The following is a 20,781-nucleotide window of genomic DNA, read 5'->3' on the forward strand; positions in this document are numbered from 1 at the left end:
CCATTAAAAAGCTCTGTATGTAAAAACAGAGTTTTAAAACTGAGCTTTGTAAAAGTGCAGAAACATTTGGGCATATTACTATTCACAAACATTTTGTGTGGCACTAAAAAACTGGAGACAGTTTTGTCAACATTAGGTACCTGACCTTCTGAAAGTGCCTTTAACTATACATATGCTAAGTGGAAATAATGCAAGCATTGGAGCAGCCACACAGTTTAAGAATGGATTTTAAGAATTGATTTAAGAACCAAATTGAATTAAATTCAAAACACTCGTCATCTCATATCTCAATAATTGATCACTTGCATTATTGTTAATTCTCTCTGGAAAATACAAAACTGTAGGGACGTGACATGAGTTTATGTGCCACTTTCTGTAGTGCTCACAGAGGGACTATACTATGTTTGCTGCGCTAGTCTTTCCACTCTATTGCTCTCATCCCTTAAAAACACCGTGTTAAGTCCAGGTCTACAAAAACACTTTGCAAATCTTGACTATCTGGAAAAACAAAAATCATACACAGATTTCAACTTGTGAATCTCCTGGCTTTTTTCCTTCTTTTTGTTTTATTTCCTGTTTTCCTTACTAAAATATGGGGAAGCTTAATTTACTGAAACCTTGGTTTTCTAAGGCCTGAACCAAGCTCTTTCACTTTTCTTTCATCTAGAAGACTATTGTGTTCTTTTGGCTTGCTTTCTGCCCATGCTAGAGAGATCCTGAGTAGGGGTGATGAGTATTATATTAACATATTGCGGGGCAGTGCTTTGTACCCCAAATCTAACATAATTTTTAATAGGCAGATCATACTATATAAGCACAGCCTGAATATGATTCATTAGTGTGTACTTCTTTCCAATTTTTTTAAGGCAGTGAGAACATAATTTGTGGAAATTCTGACTTTCCAAGCAAGATAATCTTAATTTCTTCCCATGTAATGTAGTGTGTGGTTTTTTGTCTTTTAATCTGTTCTTTCTGGCATCATCTGAATTCATTAGTACTTACTTTTGTGCTTATCATCAACTTGATACTTAATAAATTAGTCCCAAAATCCAGGCTTCTTTTAAGTGTTTTTTTTTTTTAACAGCCCATTATGTCTCCAATTGAGCCAGTTATTCAGCCTCCTATAATGTTCCAAACCCATTTTTCTCCAGCTTTACATGTAACAGAATGAATTACCAAAGTCCAGATAAATACCACATTTTCTTTGTCAAGAGGATTAATGCCTAAAGGAAGATACTGTGCCTGCTGAATCTGGTACCCTTCTCTTTGGAATAAATATGCTTTACTTCATCTCATTTTTCATGTTCCTTTATATGTTTAATTGTTCTCTATATTAAAATTTATCCCAAAGCATTTCATGTTAATGAAATCTAACTTCTTTGTTTCTAGAATCCATATACTTTCCATGTATGCTACTCTATAAATGTACATTAGCATACTCTGATAGAATTGGTTAGAATAAATACATAAAAATTAAAATCACTATTAAGCGTTAAGATTGATGTGCTACTTCTGGAATGTGTCTCTTCGAATTTTTATTCAACTTTTGATGTGGTATAGAGGCATTCTGTCATCTCTGAACCCTTGTCTCCCTTATATTCATCTCAGCATTGCTGAAAACAGGATTCAGGAAATAGGTCACTACCATCCTTTACTGCATATTAACCTCTTTGCTTGCTCTCTTCTTTTAATGGCTGACATATGAGCTATCTGTTTTCATTTCATTTGCAGGGTCACCTCAGCTTACCTACTGACAACTTTCATTTTATCTCTAAGCTTCCTGACTTTGTAAGAGGGAAATGTACTTGCTACTAATCGGTCTCTTTCCACTCTCTTAGCTCTGGTTGTTCATTGTTATTCCATTTGGGTTTATTAATTAGCTAGGTCTGGAATCCTTCCCTGAAAGGCCACTTTATATTTAAAGATGTGCCGGATACAGATTCAAGATAACTTAAGAAACGTTAACTGTTTGCTTGTGACTCAAATTCAATTCACCAATTTTTCTACTCTAGATGACTACCCTCATTCAATTTTGATTTCAGTTTAAATCTTTTTAAATGGTAAATCTTAAATGGAAGTTTTAAATGTTACTGTTCATCTTTTAGTCTAATTTACTGAATTAACTTGTAACATTTTCTGTGAACTTATTTTATACTTCCTGTGTCTTTACAGTGCCTTTTTTTCTATGAAAACTGTGCTTAAAATAGCATTGCTTCTTGTTGAACCAGTAATTGAAGATAGAATCTGCCAGCTGTCACATAAAGATCACTGAAGTCTGCTGTTAATAGTATCTGTTTCAATTTCTATCTAGAAAATTAGTCTTCCATCTACCATGAGAAGTTCTTTTTTTTGAATCCCTTTCAGTTCAGCTTTGCAATATCCTTCACCATGCAGGTAGCCTGAGTTATCTGTTGACCTTGTTCTCCTCCAGGGCCTGAAGTGTTCCACTGAAGCTCAGCTTATCACTTTCTCATTTCCATTTCTCTGTGACTTCACCTGCATCGGTACTTAGTTCAGATAAGGAACACTCTTTTGAAACCCATGTCACATTCATTCCCACCTTGTATGCTTTGGTTCACATAACGCTGGACACATTGACTGTTCCTTTTGAATGAAGTGAAGACAAATAGTGAACTCCAGAAGTTCACCCAGTATGCTCCCAGTTGCTGCTGTTTTTTCAGTCCATAGGACTAGAGAGGATCTACTGTGAAGTAAAAATACTTGAAATGTGTAGTGTGGATAGTGAATTCAATAAAAAATCAATAAAAATCAATAGGCACTACTCGCTAATACAAACATAGCCTGGGAGTCTTCAGCGGCTCAACATAAACATCTTTGCATCAGTAGCAGTGGTATTCTTCCAGTCAAATGCTGAACTTCTGAACTTTGTTCTGATGTGAAGGGTGATGTTAGTGGGAGGTTCTGATTCCGTGAACATAACTGAACCACAGATCGTATGTGATATACCTGTTCCTAGGACAAGGTGTGTCATGTTTTACCAGATATGTTCTTAGATCTTAGATTTTCAAATAGATCTTCTATTGCTTATCTGTTTCCTGCTGCTCTTTATACACATATATATATATGAAAGACACTACTAGATAGAGCTTCGGATCATGTCTACTTTTATCTATAATAGCTACTACATTCATCTTCTGTTTTAGGCTTCTCTTAGAGAGATGGAAATAGAAAGACCGAATACCTGCTGTTCTGTATCTCCCAAGATGCAGAAGATGCAGACATTGCAGATGCAGACATTAATACTTCCTGTTCTCTGAACTGCCAAATCCCATGATCAGACCTGTAGTGTTCCTCATCCCTTGAGTAGGAAAGAATCTAACAACATCCAAGCTGCTTCTGTAAAAGTTTTGCAACATAACAAACCACATTAAGGACCAAGCTATAAAAGGATGAAATTTATTACTCTGAGGAATAAAAATTATTTCATAGACATAAACAAAAGCTCAAACTTTTAACAGAACTAAGAATTACTTCAGATTATATAATACATATATATATATAATCTTTCCTAATTTTAAAATCCCTTATTTCATTTTAAAGAAGGACAGTGCTGTTATTCCTAATGACTTTTTATCTGGCCAGCTAAAAAAAAAAAAAAAAAAAGAAAGGAATAGGACTCTACTCTTCCAAACATACAGAAATTGCATTTTAATATCTTAAAAAAAATTGTTTCTTAACTGGGTTTGTCAGAAAAGGATTGCTAGGTAGTGTTAAAAATACTAGTTTCAAGGGAGACAAAAGAATAACCTTCAAACTTTTTCTGACTTTGTCTCTTATCAGTCATGCAAGTGTCAGAGTCATAATCTGAATACTCGAGAAGACTTTGAATTGTCAATAGAGTAAGCTCCCTTTTTGAGGTTATATTCGCTGGAACAGAAGAGATAACACTATTATCAGTGTTTTTATAGTGTAGCCAATTTCTCATTGCATGTACTGAAATGCAGTTTTTAATATAGTTTAGATATTAGTATAATGATAAATATGTCAGACTTTAAACTAAATTCTGAATGTTTCTCTCAGTCCTTATACAGGATGAAGTTTCACTTTGATCTCTCTCAGATTTTTATGAATATTTTCTGGAAAAAAAATATTTTCAAACACATTTGTAGCCATGCCCCTCTCTACCCCCCCCCCCACCCCCCCCCTTTTTTTGGTTTTTGAAATTGACATTAAGATCTGCATTTTTTCCTGGTATGTGTGTGGAATCATCAGCCAGATGGAACTTCAGAGTCTAGCACTGGAATATAAACACACAGAATAAATGCCAGCCCCCTACATAATGTACAAGTACCATTACAAGCTATTTATGGTGGTTGTGTACAAGGAGATTAATGTTTTTTCTGATAATGCATGCAAACCCATTATATTTACTACTTGACTGTATAAGTTGGTTTGAACTGTAGTTACTTGTTACTTGGCTTGTTACTTTTATTTCACATAAATATTGATTTTTTTATACTATCTAGCTAATGCACACAGTGTCAATGCGTGTAAAAGTATTGTGCAAATTTTACATGTTAAGAAGATGACACTTAAGCTTTTACATTTGGCTTACTTCAAACTTGTTAATATTTACACTGAAATTAATTGATGGCTTAGCCTTTACAACTCTCAGCCCACTGGCACTGGTTTTCATTTAATCAGCTTTGAATTGTTGGTCATTGTTAGGAATATGTCAAATAACTCAATAATTCAAGATTTCTTCTATGAGAATTATATGTTATCTTCACTACTAGATTTAGGTAGTCTTTGGTAGTCTTTTATTGCATCTAGGTATTCTGAAATAATATTTGTTTTACATGAATGAAATTCTCATCCCTGATCTTCCAATGTACAGGTTAACAAATAAAGATTAACAATTGTATCAGTGCATAGGGCTTCACTAGGATTCTCTAATATATCAGATGTATGAAAACACTTCGTAATACATCAGCATAAATTAAATTCAAATAATCATCAAATATGCTAAGTGCCTAGCAAATTTTATGTAGGCACAACTGTGGTTCAGCTGAAAGCTAGGTTATTTTTTTTAATATCAAAAAATACTACATATTCTATAACTATTGGAACTAATTGTTACTGAACATAGATTTCATTTTGTATTGTGTCCCATATGTTGTAAAGTTGACTGTTTCCCTGTTAGTATCACTCAAGATTCTGATAATACACACGTTGTTTTTAACTGTAAGACTCCAGATGAGTTCATACAGGGGCCTTTTGATTAACTGGATATTGGATATAAGAACTCTGCCAGTGAAAAATGTTAGTATCAGAAATTTTAGCAAGCTACATAACCGATAATATATATTTTATAATACATGACAGGTCAGGCTATAGTGCTCATCTTACAGAATGAGGACTAAATTTTTTCTTATTTCTGTTTTGTTCTCTGCTGTCTTCTCTTTTCCTCCCAATCTGCCTATTTTAAGAAAAACAAAAATGGTTGAAGCAATAGATAAATGTTTTCTCAATTATCTTATTGCTGATAGAGCATTGAATTAAAAAGATAAAAATGATAAAAGTATATATAAAGCAGTATTATTAGCAAATACATACTTTCATATTGCTCTGCATAGCTTAGCAGATTGAATTCCTGTATCTTTTATAGTTTTAAAAAGGTTCAACATGCAAAAAGGAAGTAAAGAAACAATTCAAAGAAATGAAAATGCAGAGGCAACACTGGTGTAAAATATTTTATTTACTATCCAACTTTTCTTCTTACTCTTTAGTTTATATAATTATAATATTCAATCTTATTTGAGAAAGTGTCCAATAACAGTCAACTACCAGAGTGTAATCCGGGCAGCAGTAGCTCACTTTCACTGTAGCTTTTTCATTGTAGAAGACAAATATTTTGCAAAGTGTGCTCTACAGACTGTCTTAAAAGTTCCAGACCTATAGAGAAGTAATGAAACTTTATGCAAAGTGCTGCAACAAACTAGCTTTAGGTGTAATATTTATATCAGTCTAACTTTTAAAAAAATAAAATCGTTATATCTTTACAATACTTAAACAGTTGCCATCCATATTTGAAGTTGTTTTTAGGTTTTGTTAACCAGCTTAGTTTATCTTTTCTGAAGGACATGCCGTATATTAAGATCAAGGGGACCTGTGTCATGAATCTTGAATTACTATTAGGATGAGCTGAAGTATACTGAAATATCTGGAATGACCTCCTTCCTGAATTGCTCTTTTTTGTATATCAGTGTCTTTTTTAACTGGAAGCAATACAAGGAGTGTTCTCATAGCTCTAGGCTGTATAGTATGTAGCCGTTCTTGGGTAAAACAATGACATGCCCCATTCAGGTCTCTCTAAAAAAGGACTACAGACAAAAACAACAAGAAATTCCAGTCAGCTAGTTTTAGGAAGTCTGTAACTAGTTTTTGATGAGCTGGGCCTCCCTGAAAACTAGTAAAAGCTAATTGGAAGTTGTGTAGGAAGGGAAAAAATATTCTTGAGTCTGTTCTGTGGTCACTAAAAAGCTTTTGTGCTAGCAATTACATTTGATAAGTAAGTTTTACATTTTCCTTGTGATATGTTTTATAAAATATAGATACAATCTTTAATTCTTAAAGATATCATGTCATCTTTGTAAGCAGTTTGAAGAACATATGCAATGCTGCAGAGATATGTGGTGAGTACTTCATTTATATTGAATTTACTTTGAGGCTAAGAATGTAATTTTGTTTAACTTACACTGAAAGGCAATGCATGCTTCCAAAAGCAGGGGACAAAGGATGAGGAGATTTAAGATATCACAGCTGTGTTTTTCCAAGAAGAGTAGAGAGTTTGGGCAAAGCTTTCAAGAGTTCAAGTACTCCATTATCCTTTAAGTTACAGAATGAAGTCTAATAAGTTCTTCTCATGGATAAATTGAAAAAAAAGGTGCAAATTACCAATTTTCAAGGTAAAAGAAAATCAGTGGTGTCTCACAGGGGTTTATGTTAGCACCTTTGCTATTTGCTATTCATCCCTTTCTATAAGCATGACAGTTTGCTGTTGGCCTTAAGTTATTTGGAATGCTAAAGACTTTCCAGCTGTTGAATAATGATAGATGGAGTTCAGTGCAGAAGAACTTCAGAAGAGGTCCATTAAATAATGATATGGAGAAAAGCATCAAAAGAATAATCTTTTCAATTTATTCAAACTAAATGTGAAGGTGGCATTTTCAAATAAAACATTTCTATGCATAATGCAGCCAGCTGTGGAACTCCATGCTGCAGGTTATTGCAGGCATTTAAAGCTTAAAGTATGCAAAAAGCTATTGAACAAATTTATAGCTATAAAACCTGTTCAGGATGGTAGTTTCAAGGTAGTCTGCCTAAAACAAGTATAGCTTGGGAGGCAGTATCTCAGGGAGAGATTTAAAGGTTCTAGATCACAAACCTCAACATAAACATCAAAATGTAGTGTCGTTAATAGCATCTGTCTTGAAGTATGTGAAGACTGTTAAGAGCAAAGTTAGTTTTGTCTTTGTCCACAGCATTTAATAAGATAGAAGGATAAAAATTGTAAATAATTCAAGTGTGTGTAAGAAATGTGGAAAATACTAGCAGTGTAGTCACAAGAATGAAGATTTTAATTAGTTGGTCATTTAAAAGAAAACTAGGTAGCTTTATTTATTTATTTATTTATTTATTTTATTGTTATGTTGCAAGGATGAAGGGTCTTCTGTATTAGTCATGCTGGAGTTATTTGAATTTCATACTGGAATACCCACATCGCTCACATGGTATACATCTTAATCCATGTCCTTTTGGAGGTAGATTTAAGGAGGAAGGGAAAATGAGATGTGGACTAATAGGGAGCATTATGTAGTGCTGCTCGTGCATGCAGCCAGCTGTTCAGGTTAACTTTTGAGAGGTCACTGAAGAGAGAAACGGAAAAACAGAAAAGGTGATCACTTGTATGTAACTGTTAAGATGATTAGACAAAGATATAAAGATATACTTCCTAGCATTGAAAATAACTTATATTTTGGAGTACTTTATCAGGGCAGATGCTATGCTTCCTCTTACTTGGAAGGAGTTTTAGGGCAAGTAAAATATGCTTAGATTCAACAGGTAGAAGAGACTTACCTCCTAGTAGCAGAAGTTGAGAAACAGCAGAGATAGTACTTGGCGGATTGTGACTGTTCTCATCTTGATTGTAATCTTTGTTGTGTGATTGTAATCTTTGAGAAGAATGAGCTAATGTACATGATGTACATTAGCTTCTAGCCATCACAGTTCCTTGTTGAGATAGATATTACAGTAAAAAATTAGTGCTTTTCCTGTCTCTTGCCTTTTTGAATAAGCAAGGAGTGTTTCACTCATGAGAAAAAAAAATATATATATATATTCTGATAAGGAGCAGAGAAACAACCTTTAGACCTGAGAAAAATCAAATGCTAAAGATGGGATACCAGACTCTATTTGGAGCATTATTGTCGGCATATCATGAAGTGTCTACCAGATGTTTTCCATGCACTGTTAGTCACAGTTAGTTTTAATTCAGTAAAAAGTTCTCTCTCTAGGTCAGTTTTGGAGGCATTTCTAACCACCAGAAACATGGATGACAATTCACCTGCTGAACTTCTTACTTGAGCTTATTTGTAGGACCCATTCTTTGTTATGGAAAGACTTCGACGTACTTTTTTCTTGTGGCACTCAATTTAGTCTTCTGAAGCTCAATTAAATGTTACATTGAAATAAATGTTAGGTTAAAATTCTTTAATATAGAGTAAATGATTTTACTTCATAGTTTGTTCTATGCAATTATGGGGCTTATTGCATACTATATATCTTTCTAAATATTGATATTCTGAAACTCTATGTCCAATAAACCATTAAGGTAAAATATTGGCTCTCTTGAAATCAATAGCAAAATGCTTATTGACTTATTTTGAATCAGCATTTCATCCAAATTATTTTGTGTACAGAGAAGAAACCTCTGTGCTCTTTTAGAAATAGCATGGGACTGAAACTCTGCTAAGGTCAGAGTCACTGTGAGGTTTTGTAACGAGAGCCTTAGAATTCATTGCTCACTGTGTGTAAACTAAACGGAAGTGTGCAGCAAAAACTTTTTTCTTTTTTTTTTTTTTTTAATAACATACTTTGAGAAATTGCTTGTAATGTTAAAAGAATCACTAATTAGTTTATAGGAACTGAGAGGAATCTTGAAAGTCCAGAGAGGTGAAAGCAGACAAAATTCATTATGAAGCCAACAAGTGCTCCTCCAACACTGGGCACAACCTTTGTGATGAAGTGGTGGGATGCCTGGAGAAACAATCTTCAGATTACATGTTTGTGTTAAGTTAAAGAAAAACTTACCAGTATAGATGAGTTTTGAAAACTGACTCAATGCAGAAAATTCTAGGAATTATTGGCTGGAGTTTTGTTCGTTTTGTTAATTTTAATTCATTTAGAGAAAGCAACAAACACCACATCAGAATTTGCTTGTCTCAGCCAGCAATAAATTAGTGAATTAATTAAATTCAGAGAAATGCAGAAGGTTGAGGGCACTATTCAGCCTGTCAGATCTCGATTCAGGCTCAGCTAGTGAATAAATTTCCCTCTAGGACAAATCTAAATGCAAAGTTTTTGCTTAGTATAAGAGAGTTGCAAACAAAGTATTAATAAAATACTACGTTTTGTAAGTTTTCAATTTTAATTGGTTTTCTTCTATTATCAATGGAAAATTATTCAAATTATCAGTGGAAAAATATTTAAAAATTGTTTTGTATTTATGGACAATGTACAAATGCAGCCTCCCTCCTATTACTAAAACCTTGCCATGTAAGCCTAATACATGACATCAGTATTTTACCTTTTAATGGGCAAATTAATATTCTCTTCTGAAAGTGATCAATCAAGGGTTTGCTTTTCAACAACTTTGCCCAAACTAATAGCACTTATTTGCAAACCACTAAGGGTTTACTACAGAGTCTAACTTGAAAATCTAACCATCACTATAATTGTAACCTCAAAGATCTGTGTGATTGGGAATTTAGTTTATGCGTGCTTGATGTATTGTTTTGTGCAATCCTGAGTAATTTATCTTCTCTCATATTAGAATTATGCAGTTACAGTAAGACTTGCTGAAAAACTTGCAGCAAAACAAAATTTTAGTGGGGAGCTTCTCAACATTTATCCAGAGTTTACATGCTAGAATTCAACTGAGGTACCAGAGGTCTGAGAAGTTCAATACAATAGGAATGTAAACATGTTAAAGCACTGTAAAATATACCCCTCCTGCTATCAGTCAGCAGTGAGTTCTCAAATTTGTTTGTCTTTAGCTCAAAGTAACAACAACAAAAACAAACAAAAAGCAATATGCATAACTGCCTATTAGAGAAAGTAAACTAGTACTTTTCCCTTTGAAGAAGGGAAAGTCAACAGAATGCAGTAAGAACTTAAAGAAACTGTTGAAAGTATAAGAAACGCTATAAGAAAATTTCAGTACATTAATAATTGTACATATGTTAATCATTTTGCGTACCCCCAACTATGGAGTTGGGTTTGTTGATTTTTTTGAAAACCTGTAAAAATCTTGAAATCTGAAAATCTTGAACCTGTAATTTAAGGTAGTTTATTGTTTTTTTTTTTGTTTGTTTGTTTGTTTTTTATCGGTTGGTTGTTTTTTTGTTTTGTATTTCTAACATTGTGAAGTTAGAATCCGGGTGCTAGGCTACATAGATCACATGGATTTTATTTCTTCCATATAGATTCAGAAAATTTCTTGTACTATATCAGTACTGCAAATTTATGGATAATACAAAGAGTTAAGATCTGTACAAATTTGAATTCCAGCATTTTCAATAATTCAGATGTGTGTGCACAATGGTGGTAGTTTGGCTTTTGAAATTTTTATGATGACTATTTTATGTTTTTGATATAGTCAACTCTGCCTTCGTTCAGTTCTGCAAAGCTGTGATCAGCTAAAGGAAAGTTATTTCTTCTTTCTACCTTATAACAGAGAAAGCAGAATCATTTATCATCATGAGGTACTGGATGTGCTCTACTTTGTATTTCAGTCTACTTTGCTAATGAAATTCATTTTATGGCCTCTGCCTTAAAAGCTTATTTGTCCACAGTGGCCCTTTTTTGTTTTGTTTTTTGTTTTTTTGTTTCAAATCACTAAATATGAAAATAAAATATAAAATGGGAGTAGTTCTATGAATTCAGACATAATTAAGCTTAGTCACATTCACAGATACCAGAAGTAACATATTCAAAGCTCATGTTTTCCTTTCTGAGCTGAAAGGAGACTGCAGTTTCACAATTTAATACTTGTAAAATTATTTTAACTTCCTTGCATATCAGTGTCAAAGTCTCACATGAATAAGCAGTTATTACATCTGAGAGAATTTTTCATTTGGCCTTAAATAAATCCCAGGTTTCTTTTTCCCAGTACATGGACATTGTATTCTATTGATTTTCTTCTAGGTATTATTTTTTATGACTCTTTTAGTAAAGCTAACATTTAAAATATTTCTGTATAAACTTGAAAGTAATGATCATTCTGAACTTTTGTTCAGACTTTTGTTTTTTGTAGTTCTTGACAATTCGTGGGTTTGTTTGTTTTTTGTTGGAGACGGATGAAGGGAAGAACTTGAAATGCAACGTCTTTCAGACAGCAATATTTGATTTATATTCATTGCAGGATGGAATACTTGCTAGGCATTGCACAGTAGATAGGTCTGAGATTTTGTGTCATAACATAAATTTTTTAGCTACAGGCTTTTATGATATATTAAGTTAATGCTTGCAATCCTAAAACAGAACTTCATAAAATACATCATTACAAATTTGATAGTTGCCAAAGTACAAGATGTTTAATGTTAATAACACATCCATTGAAAAAAAAATAATGTTCTCACTCCTGCATTCTAATAATTAGGAAGCATCTGCCAGTGTGTTAAACAACAAATTTAAATATGTGACTCCCATAGCTGCTGTCATAAATCATGGATTCAAAGCACTTGTTATTGTGAAATAAATTCCTGTTTGTACAGTCTCTACTTTCAAATTTTATATTCTAAACATGGAGTTGATTCCTTTGTTCTCAGTTTGTCCTAGTAAAGACTTCATTTGGCTTAGTTTCTATGTCATGTAAGTAGTATTTTTTCAAACATGTTAACTAAACCTAAAATACTATACAAAATATTGCTCTGGACAACACAGAGTAGTTTTTTTTTTTTTTTAGTAACTCATCTGTACAACTCTGAAAACTATAGGCTTACTCTAGAACAAATTGACTAGAAAACAGTACAGCAAATTTTATTTGGTTCTAACCTCCCTTTTTTTTTTTAATCTCAGAATACTAGTCTGTATTCACTTATTGGGAGAGATTTTGATTTGGTTTAGGTTTAGATTAGCTGTATTGGTCACTTTTAGAATGGAACAGAATAGAATAGAATAGTTTGGTTGGAAGGGACCTTTAAAGATCATCATGTCCAACTGCCTCACCACTTCAGGGTTAACCAAAACTTAAAGCATATTAATGAGGACATTGTCTAAATGTCTCTTGAACACTGACAGCATGGGGGCATCTTTCTCAGGAACCTCTCTAAGGAGCCTGTTCCAGTGTTTGACCATCCTCACGGTAAAGAAATGTTTTCTGATGTCCAGACTGAACTTCCCCTGGTGCAGCCTTTGGCTGTTCCATGTCCCATCATTGGTTCCCAGGGGTCAGAGTCTGACACCAACATTGCCACTTCCCCTCCTCAGGAAGCTGTAGAGAGTAACAAGGTCAGTCTAGCATTAGGTATTCAACCTAAAGTGGTATGTGGTGAAACTTGGTAAATATTACTGTTAGAATTAAGAGGTGAAGCAATCTAATTAGACATCAAATGGAAAATAAAATGGGATTATTAATTGACACATGGAAGAATAACATTTGCAATTGAAAATACTGAGGGACAGTTCATCGTTATGAGTGATTTATTAAAACTGTTTGGACATACTAACTGAAGAAAGGAAGGATCAAAGGGTATTTAGGAAATAACTTGTAACCAATTATGTTTTTGTCCTTCATACGTGAAAAATTTCTTTGCAAAAATGTATTTGATAGAGAAGAACTCAACCAAAATTTATTTGGAAAAAGAAGTTGGCCATTCCCAGTAACAGTCATTGACCATTACAGTGCTATAGTGAAGTGGATTAAATTCAGTTGTTTCCTGTAGAGCAGCCAACATTTCTTACATTTTCTGATAGTATTTCACTAAGAGTATATCCTCTGTCACTGCAATAAATAACAATGTCATGTAGATGGTGAGACTTCATCATCTTATCTAAGGGCACAATTCTTGTTCCAAGCACTGTAGAATACATCACCTGAAATGAAACTACATGCATGATTTAGGACCCTAGGAGCACAATACTGTGAATATATACTGCACATTTGAATTAATGTATCATTATTATCCTCATATTACATTTAGAGGTCACTAAGTTTGACTTGCAATCATGAGTTTCCTCAGCACAAGAAGAAGGTAGAATTGCTGTGAATTGAAGGTCTGATAGTCAAATGAATGTTTCTGTTGAGTAAATAATGTAACATTAAGGTCAGGTGGGACTGCACTTTCTATCGTGGCCTCAATTTCTGTTCCTATTTGGAGATTTGGGCCACTTTGGGCCCGTAGCCTTTCATGTAAATTCATTATGAATGTTAATTTGGATAGTGATAAAATGTGCAAAGGGAAATAATCTGTTTTCTTATTAAATTCTATGGTTATTTTACCATGATGATGGAAATCTGATTAGTTTTCTGTCTTGGACAGTGTAACATTAGGGTACAAACTCTTATGTACTGCTAACATGAAATCACTGTAACGGCTCTTGTGTCATTTCCAGTCCCTCATTTACTGTTCTTTTATAGCACTCTGTCCTCCCAATATCATTTGTTTTACTCTAGTCTGTACCTGTAAGTTTATTCTCCCTATTTCCTAATTTGAAATATCATAGTTTGCCTTCCGTGTGGTAAGCAAGCAGTTCATACTTCAACTAGTAACAGTTGAACTTTCATTAGTATTATTAATTAACACTCACCTTTGTCTCACTGTAATTAAAGCTGTGGGAGTGTCAGCTTTCTTTCAGATTTTTGTCCTCTTTTACATGTTGATTTGAAAGTTACATGTTGATTTGAAATTTTTTAAGCAAAGCATCACAGCAGCAGCATTTCTTTTTCTTAGGCAGCTTGGCTAAGCTGTGTTGTATAAACTTCCCCAAACTACCAGAATGCTAGTTCAGAGATGCTGGAAATTTCAACTTCATCTCAGTTAAAGTCTCTCACGTGGGTACTGTGTGTCGTAATGTACATTCAGGGAAAAGACATCTGTTGTATGCCAGTCTTTTAGGTAACTTGGGAATTAAGTGTCATAAGGGTAGCAATGTTTTTTTCCTAATGTGAATTCAATTTTTTTTTTTTTTGGTTGGTTGTTATTATTTTTTTTCTCAAAGAATTGCTGTATCTTTTGTCTTGTTAATATTTAGTAATAAATAAATGTAGGAGAATTATCTCACTAGAATAATTTCTTATTCAGTGGGTTGTATTAAAACATCTATAGCTGAGCAGAAAGTTCACAGTTTTTTGCAGTATCACCTCTACTACCTAATACCTTTGATAGCACTTTGATGACACCGTAAGTAATACAGTATAGCTATAAAAGCTGTCTAGGTGCAACCAAAGTCTGTAGCATAAGCCAGGATTTGCATACCTTTAAGTTATACCAGCTACCCTTCCCAGCCAGTTAGTCTGCAAAACTAAGCAATATCTCTCCACTTTTGCTCTAGGCTTGGGAACCCAAGTCATATTCTGTGCTCGGTGCCAGATGGACCTCATGGAAGCCAGCCAGCACAGTTTGCTTCATCTAGCCAGTCCTGTGAAAACTGGCTGCTCTCTCTGGGCTGTGTTTTGGGGCAACAGTGAACACAGCAGTGAGTTTAGGCATAGAAGATCTACTTCTCAATCATTTAATTAATATGAGTGAATCAAGGAGTCTGTATAAGATTGTCATGTGTAGCTATAGCATATAATTAAAAAAAAAAATCAACATTAAATTTTTCTTAAATCAGGTAATAATCATCCATAGCTATTAAACTAAATTTAATAGAAGTAGCTAATATGCTATACAGTCATGCTTGTTAAGGGAGAATCTCCACACCTATACCAACTGTTACTCCAAGGGTGCTGAGGCAGGTTTACATACGCAGAGTTCTATCTGTGGGGTCCATTGCTGATTTTCTAGATTAACCTACAACTTTTTACAATACAGAGCTTGAGCTTAAGCTGAACAAAATCACTAAAAGTACATAGTCACCACTGTTAGTAATTCTTATGCTTATTTCTAACCATTTTTATGTGCTGGCATGTGTACCTTAACTTTTTTCTTAATCCTTGTCATGCTGATCTGTAACTGAGCTGGATTGGATTTTGTACAGAGGAGAGAGATTGCTTAGTAACATGAAGTTTTCACGAGAGTAGCATTCTGTTGACTCTAATTCGAGTTGGAGATGTTCATAGAGCTATTAACACTCTGAAGGAGTTTATTTCCTGTGGGTTAGTGCTAAATTATTTTTGTTTTGTTGTTAAACAAAGCGAAGATCATAGCCGGCTTCACAGTTATTGCTATAGTCATATACAATTTTCAGTTTGACAGAAACACAAATTCATTAAAGCTGTATTTAAATTAGTTGTGAGTTTGGATTTATTTTGTGTTTAATACTACATTCAGTTGTAAAGCAGTTAAGCATCACTTGCAAATGTGCCCTTTTATAAATGGATATCTACAGTTAAAGAAATTATCCTGTTAAACATTTGAATATCAACCAAACTTTGGAAATTAATGTGGTTAGGTTAATCAAAGATTTTTGAGTTGGTCAGTAAATGAACTGGAGTCACTACTTCTTGTATTTCTCTAGTTTTTGAGATATTTCTTATATTTCTTCATGTATTTATTTACTTTTTCAGTATTTTTATTAAGATTTTTAATACTATTTGAGATTTTTAATACTACTTCTGGAGCTTTGTTAGAACTAGAATCCTGTTCTTTGTTCTCTCATTTCTTTTTTCTTTTTTTAAAAATTGTATAAATATGTATTTTTATATATACTATATATTTTAAAAAGGAAAAAAAATGGGAGCAGAAGCAAAGCCAATAAGTGGGGGAAAAACACTTTCATAAAGCTTAGGATAAGTTGAAGTGTTACAAGGAATGAAATACTTGGATTCTGTTTTTTTGTTTGCTTGTTTCTAATTTGTTTATCAAATTAGAATACATTCTACAGAACTACTGAGATATGTGATTTTTCTTTGTTCTTATTCTGTAAATATAACAAATCTGACAACTGAGCAGAAAATCTACAATTAGTTTAGTTTTAGACATTTGTAGAGGCTTTACAAAATTAAGGAAGTAATTAAGAGAGAAGTGAGATGACGTCTGGACTATTTCAATGGTCTGCTTTTTATTGACTTCCAATACACAGTGTTATATGTGTGTCACATCTTGCAAATTCACGGCAAGCTATTTCTCAGTTATCCAGAATGATACTTCATGAAGCAGCTTTGCATGGTGTGCTATTGCTAAACCCAACTCAGTTAAATCAGCTCCTTCCACCCTAGCTTCCTTCATCCACACACTCATAAACATTATGATGTTTTATTTTAGGAAAGAGCACTGGAGCTCTTGAAATTGTGTTTCAACTTGATGTGATCTACTCCAGAAGGTAATTGTATTGCCTTAAGATTTAATGTGTAACTCATAGAGGCCTTATTTTTGATTACTTTGTTTTATTTACATTGCATTAACAGAAAGGGAGGAAAGAACACAGATTATGTTTAACTCAAGTATTTTCCTGAACGTGAACAACTATCACTCTTGAAGGGAAATCACAAGCATATGTTGTATTTAGGGAAATTTAAAAATATATTACATTGTTGTTATCCTTGACTATCCTAGTGAGGGATTATATGTATGTGCCATCTGCAGTTCAATAACACTAAATATTTAATGAGTTTATGAATAGTAGATAAATATTTAACACTGCTTTGTAGAAATGTGCATGCAGTAAACAACTGTTTGTCACTAACAAATAAAATGGCATGATTTGAGGACATGATTATTTCAGTTAGCAATTCAAATTGCTTCTGTGGAATTAAACTTGAGATAGGACAACATTAAAGGTGGAAAAGGACCAGTTGTTCAATGTGTCAGTCACATTTCAGTTCCAGTGCAAGTCTTGCTAGAATAGTATTTGCCGTTGTCTTGGTTGTGGCAATTGTGTGGCTATATGGCTCTTCTGTGTAAGTCATGGTTGCATCTGTTCTGACGGACTTCAGCTTTGCAACTTACATGGTCATTCCTCTTGATGCCTCTAAAATGAAAGAGAAATACTGATTTTATTCATGAATTTATTTAAAGCTTTTGCCTAGAGCATTCACAGTCAGACTTCACAGAGCTTCCAAATATTAAACGGATTCAGTGAAAAAAAGCAGAAAAGATAGCAAAACCAGAAATCTTACTTCAGTCCATTAATAGTTTGCAGGCTCAGATAAAATTTCACAAGAATATATGTCTTCCATGTAGGTCATTCAGCAATTTTATGAAGGGAGACAAGTGTGAAAATAAAGACACCTCACATGTGACCAATTCCCTTGTTTTGGTTAACCAAAATAACCAAAATTCAATAATTTTATACAATTAAAAGCTGCTGTGGAACTACAAAAAAGTATTGAGAAAATAAGTTGAGAACTGTTGAAAAGGTGATTTGTCATACATACATACATATACACATATAGTCACACTTTATATATATGTATATTGTTTTTAAATGTGTTCTATTTTATGCAGGTTTGAGCCACAGATGGCCGTGAATTTCAAAATCTGATGAGTCAATAGCCATTGCAGTATACAAAACTATTGTATTGGGGTACATAATGCATAAATATTTCTCTGTACAAATAAAATGTATACCTCTTGAGTGGCCTCACAGTGTCATTATATACCTGTAGGGTAGGACACAAGGACAAGTGCTACACAGTACTCACAGTTCTCTCTTCATGAAAAGCTGTTTGCCGTCATTTTTGCATTAACTACTCATCTTCCATCTTCTGAATTTTTATTTGTATTTGAAAGCACATTGTTTGCGGTAAAAAAACGCAGCAAGTAATTCCTTTCATGCAGTGGTTATCAATACATTCCCCATTAGATATGGCGTAGGGTAGTGACAAACTTCGGTGATTCACATTATAGTGTCAAATGGAAGTTACTTTGTTTTCCCTTTGTCACTGCAACAGTCTTTCATTTTCTCAAAATCTACACTCCCATTCTTTGGACTGTCATGCTGCTGTCGTGCAGATGTACCCTCCTGTTGTTTTGAGAATTTGGAGAATAATGTCATTGGGAAGCAATCTGAGGAGCCTCGTGATCACCCAAAGTTAGATTTATTACTAGGTAACTTTAAAAAACAGCTTACCTAAGCAGATTTGTAATAGAACAAAGAAGTTAAAAGATAAAATGAAAAACTAAATATATATGTGCACATGGGACTAAAAACATCTGTCTTATTTAACATTTCAACTAACTAGCTTTTAATTAGTGCTCTCTGTCTCTCTCTTTTAAGTTAACCTGGCATATCTTGATCTCTCAAATAAAGATGGTATGATGGCTTTTAAGTTATGGTTAAGGTGGCTACTCACTTTGCTTGTAGCCATTCCTGTCCTCTCTCTGGGGAAAGAGCAGTGTGTAACAATTGTCTCTTACTAGATTTTAAAACATAATATCTCCAAAACTAAATCAAAGTACATCAACTTCCTTGCAAGGGAGGCTATGCCTTTAGCAATTGATATTTTTAAAAATATATAACATCGATCCCTATGAGATATTTAGCCAGAAATTCATATTCATCAGCCAGTTTTCAAAGTTCAGTCTCTGCTTTAGGTCTTCTAGGCAGGTTTCATTTCAAGTTTCATTTTCTTTGTTTTAAGTTAGTTCAATTTTTTTTTATTTGCATTTACAATAAGCTGTATCCAGTCTATGTTTTTATCTATACTGAATATCAGGTGATGGTAATACTCTAGCTTTTGGTACTGCCTCTCACAATATCCTTCTGGACAAAATGACCAGAATACAGTCAGATAAAAGTATAATAAGATGAGTGAACAATTGGCTGATGGGTCAGGCCCAGAGTTTTCTTGTAAATGAGGTTACATCAGGCTGGTGACCTGTCCCTAGTGGGGTTCCCCATGGCTCCATTTTAGGACCAGTCCTCTTCAATTTTTTTATAAATAATTTGGATGAAGGACTTAAAGGTTTTTTGAGCAAGTTTGTGGATGATACCATATTGAGTGGAGCTGTTGCGTGTATATCACAGAATCATCTAGGTTGGAAGAGACCTCCAAGATCACCTAGTCCAACCTCTGACCTAACACTAACAAGTCCTCCACTAAACCACATCGCTAAGCTCTAAACCTAAACATCTTTTAAAGACCTCCAGGGATGGTGACTCCACCACTTCCCTGGGCAGCCCGTTCCAATGCCTAACAACCCTTTCAGTAAAGAAGTTCTTCCTAATATCAAATGTAAGCCTCCCCTGGCGCAACTTTAGCCTGTTCCTAGCGTCGCTTTGTCATAGAAGGAGATCAGGTTCGTCAAGCAGGACCTGCCTTTCATAAACCCATGCTGACTGGGCCTGGTTACCTGCTTGCCCTGCAAGTGCCATGTGATGACACTGAAGACAATCTGTTCCATGAGTTTCCCCGACAGTGAAGTCAAACTGACAGGTCTATAGTTTCCTGGGTCTGCCCTCTGGCCCTTCTTGTAGATGGGTGTCACGTTTGCTAGCCGCCAATCGACTGGGATCTCCTCTGATAGCCAGGACTGTTGATAAATGATGGAAAGTGGCTTGGCCAGTTCTTCCGACAGTTCTCGGTACCCTTGTGTGGATCCCATCTGGCCCCATCAACTTGAGTATAGCCAAGTGCCGTAGCAGGTCGCCAACCATTTTCTCGTGGATTGTGAGGGCTACAATCTGGTCCCCATCCCCTTGACCAACTTAGGGTACTGGGTATTTGGAGAACAACTGGTCTTGCCACTAAAGACTGAGGCAAAGAAGGCATTAAGAACCCCAGCCTTTTCCTCATCTCTCATCACTAAGTTTCCCCCCCCGCATCCAGTAAAGGATGGATGTTCTCCTTAGTCCTCCTTTGCGTGTTAGTGTATTTATAAAAACATTTTTTCTTGTCTTTGACAGCAGTCACCAGATTGAGCTCCAGATGAGCTTTGGCCTTTCTAATTTTGTCCCTACACATCCTTACAACATCCTTATAGTCCTCCTGGGTGGCCCGCCCTCTTTTCCAAAGATCATAACCCCCTTTATTTCCTAAGCTCTAGCCACAGCTCTCTGTTCAGCCAGGCCAGTCTTCCATGCCAGCTCGTCTGTGAGCACGTGGGGACAGACCACTCCAGAGCTATGTGGAGAACATGTGGAGAAGACCAATAGTGGTTATGTATAAATACTTATAGGTACTTAATAACAGGATAGTGCTGTTAGACCCTGTTACATTTTTCCATTGAAAGGTGTGCTTTTTATTTCAAATCATCTTGTGTTCAGAAATATAGTACGTATTTTAATCATTATAAGCTTTATTATAACTTGGTGTTATGATAATAAGTAGAAATACATTTTTACAGTTTGTTAGGCACATGTAAATCCAGACACTGCAAATGTGTCTATATGTGTGTATAAATACTGCTTTAGCTGCATGAGAAATAATGACAG

General features: G+C 34.5%; 1 protein-coding gene across 2 annotated transcripts in view; it reads left to right on the top strand.

Annotated features, from left to right (window-relative positions):
• TUSC3 (tumor suppressor candidate 3) overlaps window positions 1-20,781 on the top strand; it is a 120,666-nt gene that overhangs the window by 72,512 nt on the left and 27,373 nt on the right. The gene's annotated exons all lie outside the window — the stretch shown is intronic.

The sequence above is a fragment of the Netta rufina genome (genome assembly GCF_964035555.1).
Source record: "Netta rufina genome assembly, chromosome: 4".
Taxonomy (NCBI): domain Eukaryota; kingdom Metazoa; phylum Chordata; class Aves; order Anseriformes; family Anatidae; genus Netta; species Netta rufina.